Source organism: Salvelinus sp. IW2-2015, unplaced genomic scaffold (assembly GCF_002910315.2).
Source record: "Salvelinus sp. IW2-2015 unplaced genomic scaffold, ASM291031v2 Un_scaffold1488, whole genome shotgun sequence".
Taxonomy (NCBI): Eukaryota; Metazoa; Chordata; class Actinopteri; order Salmoniformes; family Salmonidae; genus Salvelinus; species Salvelinus sp. IW2-2015.
The window spans coordinates 84,886-92,877 of NW_019942940.1; the positions used below are offsets into that span (position 1 = coordinate 84,886).

General features: G+C 43.3%; 1 pseudogene; it reads left to right on the forward strand.

Annotated features, from left to right (window-relative positions):
- The window catches only part of LOC112070993 (cyclin-dependent kinase-like 1), a 30,866-nt pseudogene that overhangs the window by 5,606 nt on the left and 17,268 nt on the right, over window positions 1-7,992 (forward strand).

Sequence of the window (7,992 nt, forward strand, 5' to 3'; positions counted from 1 at the left end):
ATCCCCATTATTCCTTCAAGGCAGCCAGCTACTCTTCCCGGGGTTTATTATGGATCTCCAGTAGCTTGTTGCAGAAGCAACAGCTACTCTTCCTGGGGTCCACACAAAAACATGAAACATAATACAGAACATCATTAGAACGAGAACAGAAAGTTGTGTTTTGCAGAAGTTGACGGCCTGCAGCGTCTGCCACAGTATACTCTTCAGCTGAACCTCAGGGACCCTGGAAGAGACCATGGCACAACGGGACGTTTCATAGAACACACAGACCTCTCTACCCACACACTCTCCGTTCCCAGACAAAGGGCAGGTGTATTATATAGAGAGAAACTTCCTCCCTCGCTGCCTCACTACAAGTCCTTTACCAGAATGCCCGTGCAGCAAAAACTCAAGCCCCCTGAAAACAAAAGCTGTGTTGCTAGGGGTGACATGCACCACAGTTGCCCGGGTGATAGGGAAACTGTTTAAAGCAGCAGTCCGTTTGGATGTAAAGAGAAAGGATCTGAGAACATAACAATATCACAATGATTATAGAGGAACGTTACACATCATGATGATTATACAGTAATATTACATATCATGATGATTATAGTTGAAGTCAGAAGTTAACATACACCTTAGCCAAATACATTTAAACTCAGTTTTTCACAATTCCTTACATTTAATCCTATAAAAATTCCCTGTTTTAGGTCAGTTTTTTCAGTTCTGCCCACAAATTCTTCTAGTAGGATTGAGGTCAGGGCTTTGTGATGGCCACTCCAATACCTTGACTTTGTTGTCCTTAAAGCCATTTTGCCACAATTTTGAAGTATGCTTGGGGTCATTGTCCATTTGGAAGACCCATTTGCAACCAAGCTTTAACTTCCTGACTGATGTCTTGAGATGTTGCTTCAATATATCCACATCATTTTCCACCTCATGATGCCATCTATTTGTGAAGTGCACCAGTCCCTCGCAGCAAAGCACCCCCACAACATGATGCTGCCACCCCCGTGCTTCACGGTTGGGATGGTGTTCTTTGGCTTGCAAGCCTCCCCCTTTCTCCACCAAATATAATGATGGTCATTACCATCAAACAAGTTCTATTTTTTGTTCATTAGACCAGAGGACATTCTCCAGTAAGTACGATCTTTGTTCCCATGTGCAGTTGCAAAACTGTAGTCTGGCCTTTTTATGGTGGCTTTGGAGCAGTGGCTTCTTCCTTGCTGAGCGGCTTTTCAGTTATGTCGATATAGACTCGTTTTACTGTGGATATAGATACTTTTGCCCGTTCCTCCCGGCATCTTCACAAGGTCTTGCTGTTGTTCTGGATTGATTTGCACTTTTCGCACCAGAGACGTCATCTCTAGGAGACAGAACGCGTCTTCTTCCTGAAGCGGTATGACGGCTGCGTGGTCCATGGTGGTTTATACGTGTGTACTATTGTTTTTACGAATGAACGTGGGTACCTTCAGGCATTTGGAAATTGCTCCCAGCTTTGAACCAGACTTGTGGAGGTCTACAATTTCTTTCTGAGGTCTTGGCTGATTTCTTTTGATTTTCCCATGATGTCAAGCCAAAAGAGGCACTGAGTTTGAAGTAGCCTTGAAATATATCCACAGGTAAACCTCCAATTGACTCAAATTATGTTCAATTAGCCTATTCAGAAGCTTCTAAACCATGACATAATTTTCTGGAATTTTCCAAACTGTTTAAAGCACAGTCAACTTAGTGTATGTAAACCTCTGACCCACTGGAATTGTGATTACAGTGAATTATAAGCAAATAATCTGTCTGTAAACAATTGTTGAAAATTACTTGTGTCATGCACAAAGTAGATGTCCGAAACCGACTTGCCAACTATAGTTGTTAACAAGAAATTTTGTGGAGTGGTTGAAAAACGAGTTTTTAATAATGACTCCAATCTAATGTATGTAAACTTTCCGACTTCAACTGTATGTGTTTCTGAACTATTGACAACGACTAAGTATCCCTCTATAACCTCTGACCTCTTGTGTGTTCTATAACGGAGAGTGTGTGGGGTAGAGAGGTCTGTGTGTTCTAAAACGTCCTGTTGTGTCCTGGTCTCCTCAGGTCCCTGAGTTCAGCTGAAGAGTATACTGTGGCAACCTGCAGGCCGTCCACTTCTGCCACAAACACAACGTTAGTTTCAGCTAAAAAATACTTCTAATGTCTGCTGCTAGAAAGGTTTTGTTTTCAAAATAATTTTTGAGTTATTTTGTTTCATAGCTTTATTGTCATCTATATTACTTTTCAGTTCTGAATAGTGTGTGTGTGTGTGTGTGTGTGTGTGTGTGTGTGTGTGTGTGTGTGTGGTGTGTGTTGCAGTGTATTCATCGGGATGGGAAGCCAGAGAACATCCTCCTCACCAAGACAGGGAGTCATCAAACTCTGTGACTTGGATTCGCCAGGATCCTCAGTAGGTCACACATACAACACACACGCACCACGCACGCACGCACGCCACGCACGCACGCACGCACGCAGCACGCACGCACGCACCACACACACACACACACACACACACACCACACACACACACACACACACACACACAACACACACACACACACACACACACACACACACACACACACCACACACACACACACACACACACACCACGGCCCGTGAGTACATTTGTGTGCGTTAACATTTGTGTGCGTTCTATGTCTCTCTAATGACTAATTCAACAAGGAGCCTAAAGATATCAGCTTGCTGTTCTGGCCTCCTCACTTCACAGCAGGGAAGAGGAGGGAGGAGAGAAGAGGAGAGAGAGAGAAGAGGAGAAGAGCCAGCCAGTTCAGCGGCCAGTCAGCCTTTAGACAGTCAGCCAATCAGTTAGCCGCGTTAGGCAGTCAGCCAATTGCAGTCAGCCTGTTAGCTAGCCACTCAGCTAGCCAGTCAGCGGTTAGGCAGTCAGCCAATTAGGCAGTCAGCCAGTTAGCTAGCCACTCAGCTAGCCAGTCAGCCGGTTAGGCAGTCAGCCAATTAGGCAGTCAGCCTGTTAGACAGTCAGCCAATCAGTCAGCCAGTCAGCCGGTCAGTCAGTGAGTCAGAAACTTTAGCCAGTTAGTCAATCAGGTATAAGCAGTCAGTCAGCCGGTGTCTCTCTCTCTCTCTTCGCTCTCAGTTAATTACATGTTATTCAATATGTCTCTCTCTCTCTCTCGCTCTCTGTGTAATTTACATGTTATTCAATGTCTCTCTCTCTCTCTCGCTCTCTGTGTAATTTACATGTTATTCAAGTCTTCCTCTTCTCGCTCTGGTAATTACACATGTTATTCAATGTCTCTCTCTCTCTCTCGCTCTCTGTGTAATTTACATGTTATTCAATGTCTCTCTCTCTCTCTCGCTCTCTGTGTAATTTACATGTTATTCAATGTCTCTCTCTCTCTCTCGCTCTCTGTGTAATTTACATGTTATTCAATGTCTCTCTCTCTCTCTCGCTCTCTGTGTAATTACTGTTATTCAATGTCTCTCTCTCTCTCTTCGCTCTCTGTGTAATTACATGTTATTCAATGTCTCTCTCTCTCTCTTCTCTCGCTCTCTGTTAATTACATGTTATCAATGTCTCTTCTCTCTCTCGCTCTCTGTGTAATTTACATGTTATTCAATGTCTCCTCTCTCTCTCTCGCTCTCTGTGTAATTTACATGTTATTCAATGCTCTCTCTCTCTCTCGCTCTCTGTGTAATTTACATGTTATTCAATGTCTCTCTCTCTCTCGCTCTGTCATGGATCCCCCCCCCAGTACTGCCTGCCATTCTGTTCACCAGTTCCTGAGGTCCGACGTCACCGGCCTTCTAGGCTTCACTGAACTGGATTCATTATCATCAACCCCGGACTGTCTTGTCTGATTACACACACCTGGTTCCCATTCTCCTGATTTGTATGTTATATACGTGCCCTCTGTTCCCCATTGTCCTGGTCGGTTATCTTCCGATGTCCGTGTGGTGTGAGTTACCTATGCGTTGCTTCAGCGTCTGTGCTGCGTGTTTTGTGTATTACGGTCTCGTCCCGTTCGTTCTACGAGGTTTACCTCTCCTCTTTTGTCTGGGTACATCCAGTGTTTTGTATACGTGTTTTTTTGGGGCGTATTAAAAGCCCTATTATTATTCCTGCGCCCGTCTCCAAATCCTTACTACCGGCGTGACACTCTCTCTGTGTAATGGACATGTTATTCAATGTATCCCTCTCTCTCGTGTGTAATGGACACGTTATACAATGTCTCCTCTCTCCTCTGTGTAATGGACAGTTATACAATGTCTCCCTCTCTCTCTGTGTAATGGACATGTTATACAATGTCTCCCTCTCTCTCGTGTAATGGACATGTTATTCAATGTCTCCCTCTCTCTCTGTGTAATGGACATGTTATACAATGTCTCCCTCTCTCCTTGTATGGACATGTTATTCAATGTTACCCTCTCTCTCTGTGTAATGGACATGTTATACAATGTCTCCCTCTCTCTCTGTGTAATTTACATGTTATACAAGTCTCCCTCTCTTCTGTGTAATGGACATGTATACAATATATCCCTCTCCTCTGTTGTAATTGACATGTTATACAATGTCTCCCTCTCTCTCTGTGTAATGGACATGTTATACAATGTCTCCCTCTCCTCTGTGTAATGGACATGTTATACAATGTTATCCCTCTCTCTCTGTGTAATACATGTTATAAAATGTCTCCCCCTCTCTCAGTGTAATTGACATGTTATTCAATGTCTCTCTCTGTGTTCAGCGGGGCCAGGTGATGACTATACAGACTATGTGGCTACTCGGTGGTACCGGGCTCCAGAGCTCCTGGTGGGTGATACTCAGTACGGAGCCCCAGTGGACCTCTGGGCCCTGGGCTGTGTGTTCGCCGAGCTACTCCATGGAAATCCTCTCTGGCCTGGACGCTCCGACGTCGACCAGCTCTACCTCATCAGACGCACTCTAGGTACACAGTGAGCAGGAGCAATGTATTGTCCAGGGTCATTTTAAAACAACAGCTGTTTGTTGTTTTTGCTTTAGTCTGTCTGCTACCTGTGATAACCTTGGTTCTGACCACATCAGGTGACCTGATCCCTCGTCACCAGCAGGTGTTCCGATCCAACGTGTTCTTCAGCGGAGTCAGTATCCCCGAGCCTGACACCACGGTACCTAACTATATATGTACAGTACCAGTCAACATTTTGGACTCACCTARTCATTCAAGGGTTTTTCTTTATTTTRTTTACTATTTTCTACAWTGRAGAATAATAGTGAAGACATCAAAACGTTGAAATAACAAATATGGAATCATGCAGTAACCAAACAAAGCGTTAAACAAATCTAAATATATATGAGATTCTTCAAAGTAGCCACCTTTTGCCTTGATGACAGCTTTGCACACTTGGCATTCTCTCAACCATCTTCATGAGGTAGTCACCGGGAATGCATTTCAATTAACAGGTGTGCCTTGTTAANCCTTGATGACAGCTTTGCACACTTGGCATTCTCTCAACCATCTTCATGAGGTAGTCACCGGGAATGCATTTCAATTAACAGGTGTGCCTTGTTAAAAGAAACGACAGTCCATCATTACTTTAAGACATGAAGGTCAGTCAATCCAGAAAATGTCAAGAACTTTGAATGTTTCTTTAAGTGCTGTCACAAAAACCATCAAGCGCTATGATGAAAGAGTTACCTCTGCTGCAGAGAATAAGTTCATTAGAGTTACCAGCCTCAGAAATTGCAGCCCAAATAAATGCTTTACAGAGTTCAAGTAACAGACCCATCTCAACATCAACTGTTCAGAGAAGACTGCGTGAATCAGGCCTTCATGGTCGAATTGCTGCAAAGAAACCACTTCTAAAGGACACCAATAATAAGAAGAGACTTGCTTGGCCTAGAAACACGAGCAATGTACATTAGACCAGTGGAAATCTGTCCTTTGGTCTGATGAGTCCAAATGTTTGATTTTTGGTTCCAAACCGCCGTGTCTTTGTGAGATGCAGAGTAGGTAAACAGATGATCTCTGTGTGTGTGGTTCCCACCGAGAAGCATGGAGGAGGAGGTGTGATGGTGGGGGTGCTTTAATGGTGATACTGTCAGTGTTTTATTTAGAATTCAAGAAACACTTAACCAGCATGCTACCACAGCATTCTGCAGCGATACGCCATCCCATCTGGTTTGTGCTTAGTGGGACTATCATTTGTTTTTCAAAAGGACAATGACCCAACATAACTCCAGGCTGTGTAAGAGCTATTTGACCAAGAAGGACAGTGATGGAGTGCTGCATCAGATGACCTGGTCTCCACAGTCACCTGACCTCAATGCAATTGAGATGTTTTGGGATGAGTTGGACCGCAGAGTGAAGGAAAAGTAGCCAGCACGTGGTCAGCATATGTGGGAACTCCTTCAAGACGGTTGGAAAAGCATTCCAGGTGAAGCTGGTTGAGAGAATGCCAAGAGTTTGGAAAGCTCTCATCAAGGCAAAGGGTGGCTACTTTGAAGAATCTCAAATATGAAATATATTTAGATTTTATTTTACACTTTTATGGTTACTACTTGATTCCATATGTATAATTTCATAGTTTTGTGTCTTCGCTATTATTCTATAATGTAGAAAATAGTAAAAATGAAGAAAACCCTTGAATGAGTGGGTGTGTCCCAACTTTTGACTGGTACTGCATACTATAACTAACTATACTATACTATAACTAACTATATTACTATACCCCCGGACTAGCCAGACACCATGGTACCTAACTATATATACTATACTATACTATAACTAACTATATTACTATATCACCTGGCCTAGCCAGACACTATGGTACCTAACTATAGATGCTATACTATACTATAACTAACAATTTTACTATATCCCCTGGCCTAGCCAGACACTTCCGTACGGTACCAATGTTATCAATTTTATATCAAGTCTTTTAATAACATACCCTGTCTGTTTGATAACATCATTATACTGTCTATTGATATCAATCATATCACTGTCTGTGACATATAGTATTTTGCTTCCATGTATTCTCTGTTCTCTCTGTAGGAGCCCCTGGAGAAACGCTTCCATGGTGTATCCTCTCACGCTCTCACTGTCATGAAGGTCTGTGCTTTATACCTACCGTTAGTGATATCTGGTGACTGACTGACTGTGTAAAGAAGAATGGCGCCGGAGGGAATGGCTGCCGTTGTACTGGCTCCTAACCAACTGTGCTGTTTTTTTTGCATTGGTTGTAACTTATTTTGTACATAATGTTGTTGCTACCATCTTTTATAATCGAAAAGAGATCCTGTATATCAGAACAGCGATTACTCACCTCAACTGGACAAAAGACATATGATATTACCGTTTTTAATGAATCCGACGCAAAGGATATACTGCTTCTCTGAAACCAGGCCCAAATCCCCGTCATTCAGGTGTAGAAAAGATGGAAATACAGGGGGCGGAGATAGGGGTGCCTTGTGAGAATTTGTCGGCGAGTGGGTAACCCACCTCTACCATCCGTTCTATTAGCCAACGTGCGATCACTGGAGAATAAACTGGATGATCTCCGTTCGAGACTATCCTACCAACAGGACATTAAAAACTGTAATATCGTATGTTTTGCCAAATCGTGGCTGAATGACAACACAAATACTATACAGTCGGTTGGGTTTTCAGCCAATACCTCAGACCTCCACAAGTCTGGTTCATCCTTGGGAGCAATTTCCAAATGCCTGAAGGTACCACGTTCATCTGTACAAACAATAGTATGCAAGTATAAACACCATGGGACCACGCAGTCGTCATACCGCTCAGGAAGGAGACGCGTTCTGTCTGCTAGAGATGAACGTACTTTGGTGCGAAAAGTGCAAATCAATCCCAGAACAACAGCAAAGGACTTTGTGAAGATGCTGGAGGAAACAGGTACAACAGTATCTATATCCACAGTAAAACGAGTCCTATATCGACATAACCTGAAAGGCTGCTCAGCAAGGAAGAAGCCACTGCTCCAAAACCTCCATAA